We start from the raw sequence: 13,128 nt of genomic DNA, 5'->3' as shown, positions 1-13,128 counted from the left end.
ATAACCCTACCTGCATGCTTGCCTAATACCCTAACCCAAAGACTCAGTTTAGCATTTATCCAGCAGCACAGGCCCTGGATTTTTGAAGATGGCCTCAGGAACCAGCACAGGGCCTGGTGTGGTGTAGTTAGCCTCGGCCAGCAGCACTGGCCCTGGTGTGTTGTAGGTGGCCTCAGCCAGCAGAACAAGACATTGGTGAAAACAGCCAAAAGCAATGTCGTTAATGTGCCCTCATTAATGGGCAGCTGCTTTGGGTCTTTTAATACACCCCTTCTCTGGATCAAAAGCAGTTCAATGACATGAAAATGAAAGGCTTACAGCACCAGGTATTCCCAGGCAGTCTCCCATCCAAGTACTAACCAAGCCCAGCCCTGCTTAACTTCCGAGATCAGACGAGGTCAGGCGTGCTCAGGGTGGTATGGCCGTAAGCTGCTGCCCACAGCACAATGTGTCAATTTATGGAATCAAGTGATGAGGTGGCCAGTACCTGAAGTTACAAACACAATCCTATAACCCTACCTGCATGCTTGCCTAATACCCTAACCCAAAGACTCAGTTTAGCATTTATCCAGCAGCACAGGCCCTGGATTTTTGAAGATGGCCTCAGGAACCAGCACAGGGCCTGGTGTGGTGTAGTTAGCCTCGGCCAGCAGCACTGGCCCTGGTGTGTTGTAGGTGGCCTCAGCCAGCAGAACAAGACATTGGTGAAAACAGCCAAAAGCAATGTCGTTAATGTGCCCTCATTAATGGGCAGCTGCTTTGGGTCTTTTAATACACCCCTTCTCTGGATCAAAAGCAGTTCAATGACATGAAAATGAAAGGCTTACAGCACCAGGTATTCCCAGGCAGTCTCCCATCCAAGTACTAACCAAGCCCAGCCCTGCTTAGCTTCCGAGATCAGACGAGGTCAGGCGTGCTCAGGGTGGTATGGCCGTAAGCTGCTGCCCACAGCACAATGTGTCAATTTATGGAATCAAGTGATGAGGTGGCCAGTACCTGAAGTTACGAACACAATCCTATAACCCTACCTGCATGCTTGCCTAATACCCTAACCCAAAGACTCAGTTTAGCATTTATCCAGCAGCACAGGCCCTGGATTTTTGAAGATGGCCTCAGGAACCAGCACAGGGCCTGGTGTGGTGTAGTTAGCCTCGGCCAGCAGCACTGGCCCTGGTGTGTTGTAGGTGGCCTCAGCCAGCAGAACAAGACATTGGTGAAAACAGCCAAAAGCAATGTCGTTAATGTGCCCTCATTAATGGGCAGCTGCTTTGGGTCTTTTAATACACCCCTTCTCTGGATCAAAAGCAGTTCAATGACATGAAAATGAAAGGCTTACAGCACCAGGTATTCCCAGGCAGTCTCCCATCCAAGTACTAACCAAGCCCAGCCCTGCTTAGCTTCCGAGATCAGACGAGGTCAGGCGTGCTCAGGGTGGTATGGCCGTAAGCTGCTGCCCACAGCACAATGTGTCAATTTATGGAATCAAGTGATGAGGTGGCCAGTACCTGAAGTTACGAACACAATCCTATAACCCTACCTGCATGCTTGCCTAATACCCTAACCCAAAGACTCAGTTTAGCATTTATCCAGCAGCACAGGCCCTGGATTTTTGAAGATGGCCTCAGGAACCAGCACAGGGCCTGGTGTGGTGTAGTTAGCCTCGGCCAGCAGCACTGGCCCTGGTGTGTTGTAGGTGGCCTCAGCCAGCAGAACAAGACATTGGTGAAAACAGCCAAAAGCAATGTCGTTAATGTGCCCTCATTAATGGGCAGCTGCTTTGGGTCTTTTAATACACCCCTTCTCTGGATCAAAAGCAGTTCAATGACATGAAAATGAAAGGCTTACAGCACCAGGTATTCCCAGGCAGTCTCCCATCCAAGTACTAACCAAGCCCAGCCCTGCTTAGCTTCCGAGATCAGACGAGGTCAGGCGTGCTCAGGGTGGTATGGCCGTAAGCTGCTGCCCACAGCACAATGTGTCAATTTATGGAATCAAGTGATGAGGTGGCCAGTACCTGAAGTTACGAACACAATCCTATAACCCTACCTGCATGCTTGCCTAATACACTAACCCAAAGACTCAGTTTAGCATTTATCCAGCAGCACAGGCCCTGGATTTTTGAAGATGGCCTCAGGAACCAGCACAGGGCCTGGTGTGGTGTAGTTAGCCTCGGCCAGCAGCACTGGCCCTGGTGTGTTTTAGGTGGCCTCAGCCAGCAGAACAAGACATTGGTGAAAACAGCCAAAAGCAATGTCGTTAATGTGCCCTCATTAATGGGCAGCTGCTTTGGGTCTTTTAATACACCCCTTCTCTGGATCAAAAGCAGTTCAATGACATGAAAATGAAAGGCTTACAGCACCAGGTATTCCCAGGCAGTCTCCCATCCAAGTACTAACCAAGCCCAGCCCTGCTTAGCTTCCGAGATCAGACGAGGTCAGGCGTGCTCAGGGTGGTATGGCCGTAAGCTGCTGCCCACAGCACAATGTGTCAATTTATGGAATCAAGTTATGAGGTGGCCAGTACCTGAAGTTACGAACACAATCCTATAACCCTACCTGCATGCTTGCCTAATACCCTAACCCAAAGACTCAGTTTAGCATTTATCCAGCAGCACAGGCCCTGGATTTTTGAAGATGGCCTCAGGAACCAGCACAGGGCCTGGTGTGGTGTAGTTAGCCTCGGCCAGCAGCACTGGCCCTGGTGTGTTGTAGGTGGCCTCAGCCAGCAGAACAAGACATTGGTGAAAACAGCCAAAAGCAATGTCGTTAATGTGCCCTCATTAATGGGCAGCTGCTTTGGGTCTTTTAATACACCCCTTCTCTGGATCAAAAGCAGTTCAATGACATGAAAATGAAAGGCTTACAGCACCAGGTATTCCCAGGCAGTCTCCCATCCAAGTACTAACCAAGCCCAGCCCTGCTTAGCTTCCGAGATCAGACGAGGTCAGGCGTGCTCAGGGTGGTATGGCCGTAAGCTGCTGCCCACAGCACAATGTGTCAATTTATGGAATCAAGTGATGAGGTGGCCAGTACCTGAAGTTACGAACACAATCCTATAACCCTACCTGCATGCTTGCCTAATACCCTAACCCAAAGACTCAGTTTAGCATTTATCCAGCAGCACAGGCCCTGGATTTTTGAAGATGGCCTCAGGAACCAGCACAGGGCCTGGTGTGGTGTAGTTAGCCTCGGCCAGCAGCACTGGCCCTGGTGTGTTGTAGGTGGCCTCAGCCAGCAGAACAAGACATTGGTGAAAACAGCCAAAAGCAATGTCGTTAATGTGCCCTCATTAATGGGCAGCTGCTTTGGGTCTTTTAATACACCCCTTCTCTGGATCAAAAGCAGTTCAATGACATGAAAATGAAAGGCTTACAGCACCAGGTATTCCCAGGCAGTCTCCCATCCAAGTACTAACCAAGCCCAGCCCTGCTTAGCTTCCGAGATCAGACGAGGTCAGGCGTGCTCAGGGTGGTATGGCCGTAAGCTGCTGCCCACAGCACAATGTGTCAATTTATGGAATCAAGTGATGAGGTGGCCAGTACCTGAAGTTACGAACACAATCCTATAACCCTACCTGCATGCTTGCCTAATACCCTAACCCAAAGACTCAGTTTAGCATTTATCCAGCAGCACAGGCCCTGGATTTTTGAAGATGGCCTCAGGAACCAGCACAGGGCCTGGTGTGGTGTAGTTAGCCTCGGCCAGCAGCACTGGCCCTGGTGTGTTGTAGGTGGCCTCAGCCAGCAGAACAAGACATTGGTGAAAACAGCCAAAAGCAATGTCGTTAATGTGCCCTCATTAATGGGCAGCTGCTTTGGGTCTTTTAATACACCCCTTCTCTGGATCAAAAGCAGTTCAATGATATGAAAATGAAAGGCTTACAGCACCAGGTATTCCCAGGCAGTCTCCCATCCAAGTACTAACCAAGCCCAGCCCTGCTTAGCTTCCGAGATCAGACGAGGTCAGGCGTGCTCAGGGTGGTATGGCCGTAAGCTGCTGCCCACAGCACAATGTGTCAATTTATGGAATCAAGTGATGAGGTGGCCAGTACCTGAAGTTACGAACACAATCCTATAACCCTACCTGCATGCTTGCCTAATACCCTAACCCAAAGACTCAGTTTAGCATTTATCCAGCAGCACAGGCCCTGGATTTTTGAAGATGGCCTCAGGAACCAGCACAGGGCCTGGTGTGGTGTAGTTAGCCTCGGCCAGCAGCACTGGCCCTGGTGTGTTGTAGGTGGCCTCAGCCAGCAGAACAAGACATTGGTGAAAACAGCCAAAAGCAATGTCGTTAATGTGCCCTCATTAATGGGCAGCTGCTTTGGGTCTTTTAATACACCCCTTCTCTGGATCAAAAGCAGTTCAATGACATGAAAATGAAAGGCTTACAGCACCAGGTATTCCCAGGCAGTCTCCCATCCAAGTACTAACCAAGCCCAGCCCTGCTTAGCTTCCGAGATCAGACGAGGTCAGGCGTGCTCAGGGTGGTATGGCCGTAAGCTGCTGCCCACAGCACAATGTGTCAATTTATGGAATCAAGTGATGAGGTGGCCAGTACCTGAAGTTACGAACACAATCCTATAACCCTACCTGCATGCTTGCCTAATACCCTAACCCAAAGACTCAGTTTAGCATTTATCCAGCAGCACAGGCCCTGGATTTTTGAAGATGGCCTCAGGAACCAGCACAGGGCCTGGTGTGGTGTAGTTAGCCTCGGCCAGCAGCACTGGCCCTGGTGTTTTGTAGGTGGCCTCAGCCAGCAGAACAAGACATTGGTGAAAACAGCCAAAAGCAATGTCGTTAATGTGCCCTCATTTATGGGCAGCTGCTTTGGGTCTTTTAATACACCCCTTCTCTGGATCAAAAGCAGTTCAATGACATGAAATGAAAGGCTTACAGCACCAGGTATTCCCAGGCAGTCTCCCATCCAAGTACTAACCAAGCCCAGCCCTGCTTAGCTTCCGAGATCAGACGAGGTCAGGCGTGCTCAGGGTGGTATGGCCGTAAGCTGCTGCCCACAGCACAATGTGTCAATTTATGGAATCAAGTGATGAGGTGGCCAGTACCTGAAGTTACGAACACAATCCTATAACCCTACCTGCATGCTTGCCTAATACCCTAACCCAAAGACTCAGTTTAGCATTTATCCAGCAGCACAGGCCCTGGATTTTTGAAGATGGCCTCAGGAACCAGCACAGGGCCTGGTGTGGTGTAGTTAGCCTCGGCCAGCAGCACTGGCCCTGGTGTTTTGTAGGTGGCCTCAGCCAGCAGAACAAGACATTGGTGAAAACAGCCAAAAGCAATGTCGTTAATGTGCCCTCATTAATGGGCAGCTGCTTTGGGTCTTTTAATACACCCCTTCTCTGGATCAAAAGCAGTTCAATGACATGAAAATGAAAGGCTTACAGCACCAGGTATTCCCAGGCAGTCTCCCATCCAAGTACTAACCAAGCCCAGCCCTGCTTAGCTTCCGAGATCAGACGAGGTCAGGCGTGCTCAGGGTGGTATGGCCGTAAGCTGCTGCCCACAGCACAATGTGTCAATTTATGGAATCAAGTGATGAGGTGGCCAGTACCTGAAGTTACGAACACAATCCTATAACCCTACCTGCATGCTTGCCTAATACCCTAACCCAAAGACTCAGTTTAGCATTTATCCAGCAGCACAGGCCCTGGATTTTTGAAGATGGCCTCAGGAACCAGCACAGGGCCTGGTGTGGTGTAGTTAGCCTCGGCCAGCAGCACTGGCCCTGGTGTGTTGTAGGTGGCCTCAGCCAGCAGAACAAGACATTGGTGAAAACAGCCAAAAGCAATGTCGTTAATGTGCCCTCATTAATGGGCAGCTGCTTTGGGTCTTTTAATACACCCCTTCTCTGGATCAAAAGCAGTTCAATGACATGAAAATTAAAGGCTTACAGCACCAGGTATTCCCAGGCAGTCTCCCATCCAAGTACTAACCAAGCCCAGCCCTGCTTAACTTCCGAGATCAGACGAGGTCAGGCGTGCTCAGGGTGGTATGGCCGTAAGCTGCTGCCCACAGCACAATGTGTCAATTTATGGAATCAAGTGATGAGGTGGCCAGTACCTGAAGTTACGAACACAATCCTATAACCCTACCTGCATGCTTGCCTAATACCCTAACCCAAAGACTCAGTTTAGCATTTATCCAGCAGCACAGGCCCTGGATTTTTGAAGATGGCCTCAGGAACCAGCACAGGGCCTGGTGTGGTGTAGTTAGCCTCGGCCAGCAGCACTGGCCCTGGTGTGTTGTAGGTGGCCTCAGCCAGCAGAACAAGACATTGGTGAAAACAGCCAAAAGCAATGTCGTTAATGTGCCCTCATTAATGGGCAGCTGCTTTGGGTCTTTTAATACACCCCTTCTCTGGATCAAAAGCAGTTCAATGACATGAAAATGAAAGGCTTACAGCACCAGGTATTCCCAGGCAGTCTCCCATCCAAGTACTAACCAAGCCCAGCCCTGCTTAGCTTCCGAGATCAGACGAGGTCAGGCGTGCTCAGGGTGGTATGGCCGTAAGCTGCTGCCCACAGCATAATGTGTCAATTTATGGAATCAAGTGATGAGGTAGCCAGTACCTGAAGTTACGAACACAATCCTATAACCCTACCTGCATGCTTGCCTAATACCCTAACCCAAAGACTCAGTTTAGCATTTATCCAGCAGCACAGGCCCTGGATTTTTGAAGATGGCCTCAGGAACCAGCACAGGGCCTGGTGTGGTGTAGTTAGCCTCGGCCAGCAGCACTGGCCCTGGTGTGTTTTAGGTGGCCTCAGCCAGCAGAACAAGACATTGGTGAAAACAGCCAAAAGCAATGTCGTTAATGTGCCCTCATTAATGGGCAGCTGCTTTGGGTCTTTTAATACACCCCTTCTCTGGATCAAAAGCAGTTCAATGACATGAAAATGAAAGGCTTACAGCACCAGGTATTCCCAGGCAGTCTCCCATCCAAGTACTAACCAAGCCCAGCCCTGCTTAGCTTCCGAGATCAGACGAGGTCAGGCGTGCTCAGGGTGGTATGGCCGTAAGCTGCTGCCCACAGCACAATGTGTCAATTTATGGAATCAAGTGATGAGGTGGCCAGTACCTGAAGTTACGAACACAATCCTATAACCCTACCTGCATGCTTGCCTAATACCCTAACCCAAAGACTCAGTTTAGCATTTATCCAGCAGCACAGGCCCTGGATTTTTGAAGATGGCCTCAGGAACCAGCACAGGGCCTGGTGTGGTGTAGTTAGCCTCGGCCAGCAGCACTGGCCCTGGTGTGTTTTAGGTGGCCTCAGCCAGCAGAACAAGACATTGGTGAAAACAGCCAAAAGCAATGTCGTTAATGTGCCCTCATTAATGGGCAGCTGCTTTGGGTCTTTTAATACACCCCTTCTCTGGATCAAAAGCAGTTCAATGACATGAAAATGAAAGGCTTACAGCACCAGGTATTCCCAGGCAGTCTCCCATCCAAGTACTAACCAAGCCCAGCCCTGCTTAGCTTCCGAGATCAGACGAGGTCAGGCGTGCTCAGGGTGGTATGGCCGTAAGCTGCTGCCCACAGCACAATGTGTCAATTTATGGAATCAAGTGATGAGGTGGCCAGTACCTGAAGTTACGAACACAATCCTATAACCCTACCTGCATGCTTGCCTAATACCCTAACCCAAAGACTCAGTTTAGCATTTATCCAGCAGCACAGGCCCTGGATTTTTGAAGATGGCCTCAGGAACCAGCACAGGGCCTGGTGTGGTGTAGTTAGCCTCGGCCAGCAGCACTGGCCCTGGTGTGTTGTAGGTGGCCTCAGCCAGCAGAACAAGACATTGGTGAAAACAGCCAAAAGCAATGTCGTTAATGTGCCCTCATTAATGGGCAGCTGCTTTGGGTCTTTTAATACACCCCTTCTCTGGATCAAAAGCAGTTCAATGACATGAAAATGAAAGGCTTACAGCACCAGGTATTCCCAGGCAGTCTCCCATCCAAGTACTAACCAAGCCCAGCCCTGCTTAGCTTCCGAGATCAGACGAGGTCAGGCGTGCTCAGGGTGGTATGGCCGTAAGCTGCTGCCCACAGCACAATGTGTCAATTTATGGAATCAAGTGATGAGGTGGCCAGTACCTGAAGTTACGAACACAATCCTATAACCCTACCTGCATGCTTGCCTAATACCCTAACCCAAAGACTCAGTTTAGCCTTTATCCAGCAGCACAGGCCCTGGATTTTTGAAGATGGCCTCAGGAACCAGCACAGGGCCTGGTGTGGTGTAGTTAGCCTCGGCCAGCAGCACTGGCCCTGGTGTGCTTTAGGTGGCCTCAGCCAGCAGAACAAGACATTGGTGAAAACAGCCAAAAGCAATGTCGTTAATGTGCCCTCATTAATGGGCAGCTGCTTTGGGTCTTTTAATACACCCCTTCTCTGGATCAAAAGCAGTTCAATGACATGAAAATGAAAGGCTTACAGCACCAGGTATTCCCAGGCAGTCTCCCATCCAAGTACTAACCAAGCCCAGCCCTGCTTAGCTTCCGAGATCAGACGAGGTCAGGCGTGCTCAGGGTGGTATGGCCGTAAGCTGCTGCCCACAGCACAATGTGTCAATTTATGGAATCAAGTGATGAGGTGGCCAGTACCTGAAGTTACGAACACAATCCTATAACCCTACCTGCATGCTTGCCTAATACCCTAACCCAAAGACTCAGTTTAGCATTTATCCAGCAGCACAGGCCCTGGATTTTTGAAGATGGCCTCAGGAACCAGCACAGGGCCTGGTGTGGTGTAGTTAGCCTCGGCCAGCAGCACTGGCCCTGGTGTGTTGTAGGTGGCCTCAGCCAGCAGAACAAGACATTGGTGAAAACAGCCAAAAGCAATGTCGTTAATGTGCCCTCATTAATGGGCAGCTGCTTTGGGTCTTTTAATACACCCCTTCTCTGGATCAAAAGCAGTTCAATGATATGAAAATGAAAGGCTTACAGCACCAGGTATTCCCAGGCAGTCTCCCATCCAAGTACTAACCAAGCCCAGCCCTGCTTAACTTCCGAGATCAGACGAGGTCAGGCGTGCTCAGGGTGGTATGGCCGTAAGCTGCTGCCCACAGCACAATGTGTCAATTTATGGAATCAAGTGATGAGGTGGCCAGTACCTGAAGTTACGAACACAATCCTATAACCCTACCTGCATGCTTGCCTAATACCCTAACCCAAAGACTCAGTTTAGCATTTATCCAGCAGCACAGGCCCTGGATTTTTGAAGATGGCCTCAGGAACCAGCACAGGGCCTGGTGTGGTGTAGTTAGCCTCGGCCAGCAGCACTGGCCCTGGTGTGTTTTAGGTGGCCTCAGCCAGCAGAACAAGACATTGGTGAAAACAGCCAAAAGCAATGTCGTTAATGTGCCCTCATTAATGGGCAGCTGCTTTGGGTCTTTTAATACAGCCCTTCTCTGGATCAAAAGCAGTTCAATGACATGAAAATTGAAGGCTTACAGCACCAGGTATTCCCAGGCAGTCTCCCATCCAAGTACTAACCAAGCCCAGCCCTGCTTAGCTTCCGAGATCAGACGAGGTCAGGCGTGCTCAGGGTGGTATGGCCGTAAGCTGCTGCCCACAGCACAATGTGTCAATTTATGGAATCAAGTGATGAGGTGGCCAGTACCTGAAGTTACGAACACAATCCTATAACCCTACCTGCATGCTTGCCTAATACCCTAACCCAAAGACTCAGTTTAGCATTTATCCAGCAGCACAGGCCCTGGATTTTTGAAGATGGCCTCAGGAACCAGCACAGGGCCTGGTGTGGTGTAGTTAGCCTCGGCCAGCAGCACTGGCCCTGGTGTGTTTTAGGTGGCCTCAGCCAGCAGAACAAGACATTGGTGAAAACAGCCAAAAGCAATGTCGTTAATGTGCCCTCATTAATGGGCAGCTGCTTTGGGTCTTTTAATACACCCCTTCTCTGGATCAAAAGCAGTTCAATGACATGAAATGAAAGGCTTACAGCACCAGGTATTCCCAGGCAGTCTCCCATCCAAGTACTAACCAAGCCCAGCCCTGCTTAGCTTCCGAGATCAGACGAGGTCAGGCGTGCTCAGGGTGGTATGGCCGTAAGCTGCTGCCCACAGCACAATGTGTCAATTTATGGAATCAAGTGATGAGGTGGCCAGTACCTGAAGTTACGAACACAATCCTATAACCCTACCTGCATGCTTGCCTAATACCCTAACCCAAAGACTCAGTTTAGCATTTATCCAGCAGCACAGGCCCTGGATTTTTGAAGATGGCCTCAGGAACCAGCACAGGGCCTGGTGTGGTGTAGTTAGCCTCGGCCAGCAGCACTGGCCCTGGTGTGTTTTAGGTGGCCTCAGCCAGCAGAACAAGACATTGGTGAAAACAGCCAAAAGCAATGTCGTTAATGTGCCCTCATTAATGGGCAGCTGCTTTGGGTCTTTTAATACACCCCTTCTCTGGATCAAAAGCAGTTCAATGACATGAAAATGAAAGGCTTACAGCACCAGGTATTCCCAGGCAGTCTCCCATCCAAGTACTAACCAAGCCCAGCCCTGCTTAGCTTCCGAGATCAGACGAGGTCAGGCGTGCTCAGGGTGGTATGGCCGTAAGCTGCTGCCCACAGCACAATGTGTCAATTTATGGAATCAAGTGATGAGGTGGCCAGTACCTGAAGTTACGAACACAATCCTATAACCCTACCTGCATGCTTGCCTAATACCCTAACCCAAAGACTCAGTTTAGCATTTATCCAGCAGCACAGGCCCTGGATTTTTGAAGATGGCCTCAGGAACCAGCACAGGGCCTGGTGTGGTGTAGTTAGCCTCGGCCAGCAGCACTGGCCCTGGTGTGTTGTAGGTGGCCTCAGCCAGCAGAACAAGACATTGGTGAAAACAGCCAAAAGCAATGTCGTTAATGTGCCCTCATTAATGGGCAGCTGCTTTGGGTCTTTTAATACACCCCTTCTCTGGATCAAAAGCAGTTCAATGACATGAAAAGGAAAGGCTTACAGCACCAGGTATTCCCAGGCAGTCTCCCATCCAAGTACTAACCAAGCCCAGCCCTGCTTAGCTTCCGAGATCAGACGAGGTCAGGCGTGCTCAGGGTGGTATGGCCGTAAGCTGCTACGCATCAGCACAATGTGTCAATTTATGGAATCAAGTGATGAGGTGGCCAGTACCTGAAGTTACGAACACAATCCTATAACCCTACCTGCATGCTTGCCTAATACCCTAACCCAAAGACTCAGTTTAGCATTTATCCAGCAGCACAGGCCCTGGATTTTTGAAGATGGCCTCAGGAACCAGCACAGGGCCTGGTGTGGTGTAGTTAGCCTCGGCCAGCAGCACTGGCCCTGGTGTGTTGTAGGTGGCCTCAGCCAGCAGAACAAGACATTGGTGAAAACAGCCAAAAGCAATGTCGTTAATGTGCCCTCATTAATGGGCAGCTGCTTTGGGTCTTTTAATACACCCCTTCTCTGGATCAAAAGCAGTTCAATGACATGAAAATTAAAGGCTTACAGCACCAGGTATTCCCAGGCAGTCTCCCATCCAAGTACTAACCAAGCCCAGCCCTGCTTAGCTTCCGAGATCAGACGAGGTCAGGCGTGCTCAGGGTGGTATGGCCGTAAGCTGCTGCCCACAGCACAATGTGTCAATTTATGGAATCAAGTGATGAGGTGGCCAGTACCTGAAGTTACGAACACAATCCTATAACCCTACCTGCATGCTTGCCTAATACCCTAACCCAAAGACTCAGTTTAGCATTTATCCAGCAGCACAGGCCCTGGATTTTTGAAGATGGCCTCAGGAACCAGCACAGGGCCTGGTGTGGTGTAGTTAGCCTCGGCCAGCAGCACTGGCCCTGGTGTGTTGTAGGTGGCCTCAGCCAGCAGAACAAGACATTGGTGAAAACAGCCAAAAGCAATGTCGTTAATGTGCCCTCATTAATGGGCAGCTGCTTTGGGTCTTTTAATACACCCCTTCTCTGGATCAAAAGCAGTTCAATGACATGAAAAAGAAAGGCTTACAGCACCAGGTATTCCCAGGCAGTCTCCCATCCAAGTACTAACCAAGCCCAGCCCTGCTTAGCTTCCGAGATCAGACGAGGTCAGGCGTGCTCAGGGTGGTATGGCCGTAAGCTGCTGCCCACAGCACAATGTGTCAATTTATGGAATCAAGTGATGAGGTGGCCAGTACCTGAAGTTACGAACACAATCCTATAACCCTACCTGCATGCTTGCCTAATACCCTAACCCAAAGACTCAGTTTAGCATTTATCCAGCAGCACAGGCCCTGGATTTTTGAAGATGGCCTCAGGAACCAGCACAGGGCCTGGTGTGGTGTAGTTAGCCTCGGCCAGCAGCACTGGCCCTGGTGTGTTGTAGGTGGCCTCAGCCAGCAGAACAAGACATTGGTGAAAACAGCCAAAAGCAATGTCGTTAATGTGCCCTCATTAATGGGCAGCTGCTTTGGGTCTTTTAATACACCCCTTCTCTGGATCAAAAGCAGTTCAATGACATGAAAATGAAAGGCTTACAGCACCAGGTATTCCCAGGCAGTCTCCCATCCAAGTACTAACCAAGCCCAGCCCTGCTTAGCTTCCGAGATCAGACGAGGTCAGGCGTGCTCAGGGTGGTATGGCCGTAAGCTGCTGCCCACAGCACAATGTGTCAATTTATGGAATCAAGTGATGAGGTGGCCAGTACCTGAAGTTACGAACACAATCCTATAACCCTACCTGCATGCTTGCCTAATACCCTAACCCAAAGACTCAGTTTAGCATTTATCCAGCAGCACAGGCCCTGGATTTTTGAAGATGGCCTCAGGAACCAGCACAGGGCCTGGTGTGGTGTAGTTAGCCTCGGCCAGCAGCACTGGCCCTGGTGTGTTGTAGGTGGCCTCAGCCAGCAGAACAAGACATTGGTGAAAACAGCCAAAAGCAATGTCGTTAATGTGCCCTCATTAATGGGCAGCTGCTTTGGGTCTTTTAATACACCCCTTCTCTGGATCAAAAGCAGTTCAATGACATGAAAATGAAAGGCTTACAGCACCAGGTATTCCCAGGCAGTCTCCATCCAAGTACTAACCAAGCCAGCCCTGCTTAGCTTCCGAGATCAGACGAGGTCAGGCGT

General features: G+C 50.2%; 25 non-coding genes across 25 annotated transcripts; all 25 read right to left on the bottom strand.

The window, feature by feature from the left end:
- Positions 1-311: 311 nt before the first annotated feature.
- On the bottom strand, positions 312-430 carry LOC146490230 (5S ribosomal RNA). Its single transcript, XR_014872926.1, has one exon. It is a non-coding gene; the product is annotated as a 5S ribosomal RNA (ribosomal RNA).
- Positions 431-820: 390 nt separating this feature from the next.
- LOC146490229 (5S ribosomal RNA) lies at positions 821-939 on the bottom strand. Its single transcript, XR_014872916.1, has one exon. It is a non-coding gene; the product is annotated as a 5S ribosomal RNA (ribosomal RNA).
- A 390-nt stretch (positions 940-1,329) lies between these two features.
- On the bottom strand, positions 1,330-1,448 carry LOC146490228 (5S ribosomal RNA). The gene has a single exon (XR_014872914.1). It is a non-coding gene; the product is annotated as a 5S ribosomal RNA (ribosomal RNA).
- Positions 1,449-1,838: 390 nt separating this feature from the next.
- Positions 1,839-1,957, bottom strand: LOC146490227 (5S ribosomal RNA). The gene has a single exon (XR_014872913.1). It is a non-coding gene; the product is annotated as a 5S ribosomal RNA (ribosomal RNA).
- A 390-nt stretch (positions 1,958-2,347) lies between these two features.
- Positions 2,348-2,466, bottom strand: LOC146490226 (5S ribosomal RNA). The gene has a single exon (XR_014872912.1). It is a non-coding gene; the product is annotated as a 5S ribosomal RNA (ribosomal RNA).
- Positions 2,467-2,856: 390 nt separating this feature from the next.
- LOC146490225 (5S ribosomal RNA) lies at positions 2,857-2,975 on the bottom strand. Its single transcript, XR_014872911.1, has one exon. It is a non-coding gene; the product is annotated as a 5S ribosomal RNA (ribosomal RNA).
- A 390-nt stretch (positions 2,976-3,365) lies between these two features.
- Positions 3,366-3,484, bottom strand: LOC146490224 (5S ribosomal RNA). Its single transcript, XR_014872910.1, has one exon. It is a non-coding gene; the product is annotated as a 5S ribosomal RNA (ribosomal RNA).
- A 390-nt stretch (positions 3,485-3,874) lies between these two features.
- Positions 3,875-3,993, bottom strand: LOC146490223 (5S ribosomal RNA). The gene has a single exon (XR_014872909.1). It is a non-coding gene; the product is annotated as a 5S ribosomal RNA (ribosomal RNA).
- Positions 3,994-4,383: 390 nt separating this feature from the next.
- Positions 4,384-4,502, bottom strand: LOC146490222 (5S ribosomal RNA). Its single transcript, XR_014872908.1, has one exon. It is a non-coding gene; the product is annotated as a 5S ribosomal RNA (ribosomal RNA).
- A 389-nt stretch (positions 4,503-4,891) lies between these two features.
- LOC146490221 (5S ribosomal RNA) lies at positions 4,892-5,010 on the bottom strand. Its single transcript, XR_014872907.1, has one exon. It is a non-coding gene; the product is annotated as a 5S ribosomal RNA (ribosomal RNA).
- Positions 5,011-5,400: 390 nt separating this feature from the next.
- On the bottom strand, positions 5,401-5,519 carry LOC146490220 (5S ribosomal RNA). Its single transcript, XR_014872906.1, has one exon. It is a non-coding gene; the product is annotated as a 5S ribosomal RNA (ribosomal RNA).
- Positions 5,520-5,909: 390 nt separating this feature from the next.
- On the bottom strand, positions 5,910-6,028 carry LOC146490219 (5S ribosomal RNA). Its single transcript, XR_014872915.1, has one exon. It is a non-coding gene; the product is annotated as a 5S ribosomal RNA (ribosomal RNA).
- Positions 6,029-6,418: 390 nt separating this feature from the next.
- Positions 6,419-6,537, bottom strand: LOC146490218 (5S ribosomal RNA). The gene has a single exon (XR_014872905.1). It is a non-coding gene; the product is annotated as a 5S ribosomal RNA (ribosomal RNA).
- Positions 6,538-6,927: 390 nt separating this feature from the next.
- LOC146490217 (5S ribosomal RNA) lies at positions 6,928-7,046 on the bottom strand. Its single transcript, XR_014872903.1, has one exon. It is a non-coding gene; the product is annotated as a 5S ribosomal RNA (ribosomal RNA).
- A 390-nt stretch (positions 7,047-7,436) lies between these two features.
- On the bottom strand, positions 7,437-7,555 carry LOC146490216 (5S ribosomal RNA). Its single transcript, XR_014872902.1, has one exon. It is a non-coding gene; the product is annotated as a 5S ribosomal RNA (ribosomal RNA).
- A 390-nt stretch (positions 7,556-7,945) lies between these two features.
- Positions 7,946-8,064, bottom strand: LOC146490215 (5S ribosomal RNA). Its single transcript, XR_014872901.1, has one exon. It is a non-coding gene; the product is annotated as a 5S ribosomal RNA (ribosomal RNA).
- Positions 8,065-8,454: 390 nt separating this feature from the next.
- Positions 8,455-8,573, bottom strand: LOC146490214 (5S ribosomal RNA). The gene has a single exon (XR_014872900.1). It is a non-coding gene; the product is annotated as a 5S ribosomal RNA (ribosomal RNA).
- Positions 8,574-8,963: 390 nt separating this feature from the next.
- On the bottom strand, positions 8,964-9,082 carry LOC146490213 (5S ribosomal RNA). Its single transcript, XR_014872904.1, has one exon. It is a non-coding gene; the product is annotated as a 5S ribosomal RNA (ribosomal RNA).
- Positions 9,083-9,472: 390 nt separating this feature from the next.
- On the bottom strand, positions 9,473-9,591 carry LOC146490212 (5S ribosomal RNA). The gene has a single exon (XR_014872899.1). It is a non-coding gene; the product is annotated as a 5S ribosomal RNA (ribosomal RNA).
- A 389-nt stretch (positions 9,592-9,980) lies between these two features.
- Positions 9,981-10,099, bottom strand: LOC146490211 (5S ribosomal RNA). The gene has a single exon (XR_014872898.1). It is a non-coding gene; the product is annotated as a 5S ribosomal RNA (ribosomal RNA).
- Positions 10,100-10,489: 390 nt separating this feature from the next.
- On the bottom strand, positions 10,490-10,608 carry LOC146490210 (5S ribosomal RNA). Its single transcript, XR_014872897.1, has one exon. It is a non-coding gene; the product is annotated as a 5S ribosomal RNA (ribosomal RNA).
- Positions 10,609-10,998: 390 nt separating this feature from the next.
- On the bottom strand, positions 10,999-11,117 carry LOC146490209 (5S ribosomal RNA). Its single transcript, XR_014872896.1, has one exon. It is a non-coding gene; the product is annotated as a 5S ribosomal RNA (ribosomal RNA).
- Positions 11,118-11,508: 391 nt separating this feature from the next.
- On the bottom strand, positions 11,509-11,627 carry LOC146490208 (5S ribosomal RNA). Its single transcript, XR_014872895.1, has one exon. It is a non-coding gene; the product is annotated as a 5S ribosomal RNA (ribosomal RNA).
- Positions 11,628-12,017: 390 nt separating this feature from the next.
- LOC146490207 (5S ribosomal RNA) lies at positions 12,018-12,136 on the bottom strand. The gene has a single exon (XR_014872894.1). It is a non-coding gene; the product is annotated as a 5S ribosomal RNA (ribosomal RNA).
- Positions 12,137-12,526: 390 nt separating this feature from the next.
- Positions 12,527-12,645, bottom strand: LOC146490206 (5S ribosomal RNA). Its single transcript, XR_014872931.1, has one exon. It is a non-coding gene; the product is annotated as a 5S ribosomal RNA (ribosomal RNA).
- Positions 12,646-13,128: the final 483 nt, after the last annotated feature.

This window comes from Neolamprologus multifasciatus, unplaced genomic scaffold (genome assembly GCF_963576455.1).
Source record: "Neolamprologus multifasciatus unplaced genomic scaffold, fNeoMul1.2 scaffold_52, whole genome shotgun sequence".
Classification (NCBI taxonomy): domain Eukaryota; kingdom Metazoa; phylum Chordata; class Actinopteri; order Cichliformes; family Cichlidae; genus Neolamprologus; species Neolamprologus multifasciatus.
The sequence above is the reverse complement of the archived record's forward strand: the minus strand, read 5'-3'. Positions and strand labels throughout refer to the sequence as shown.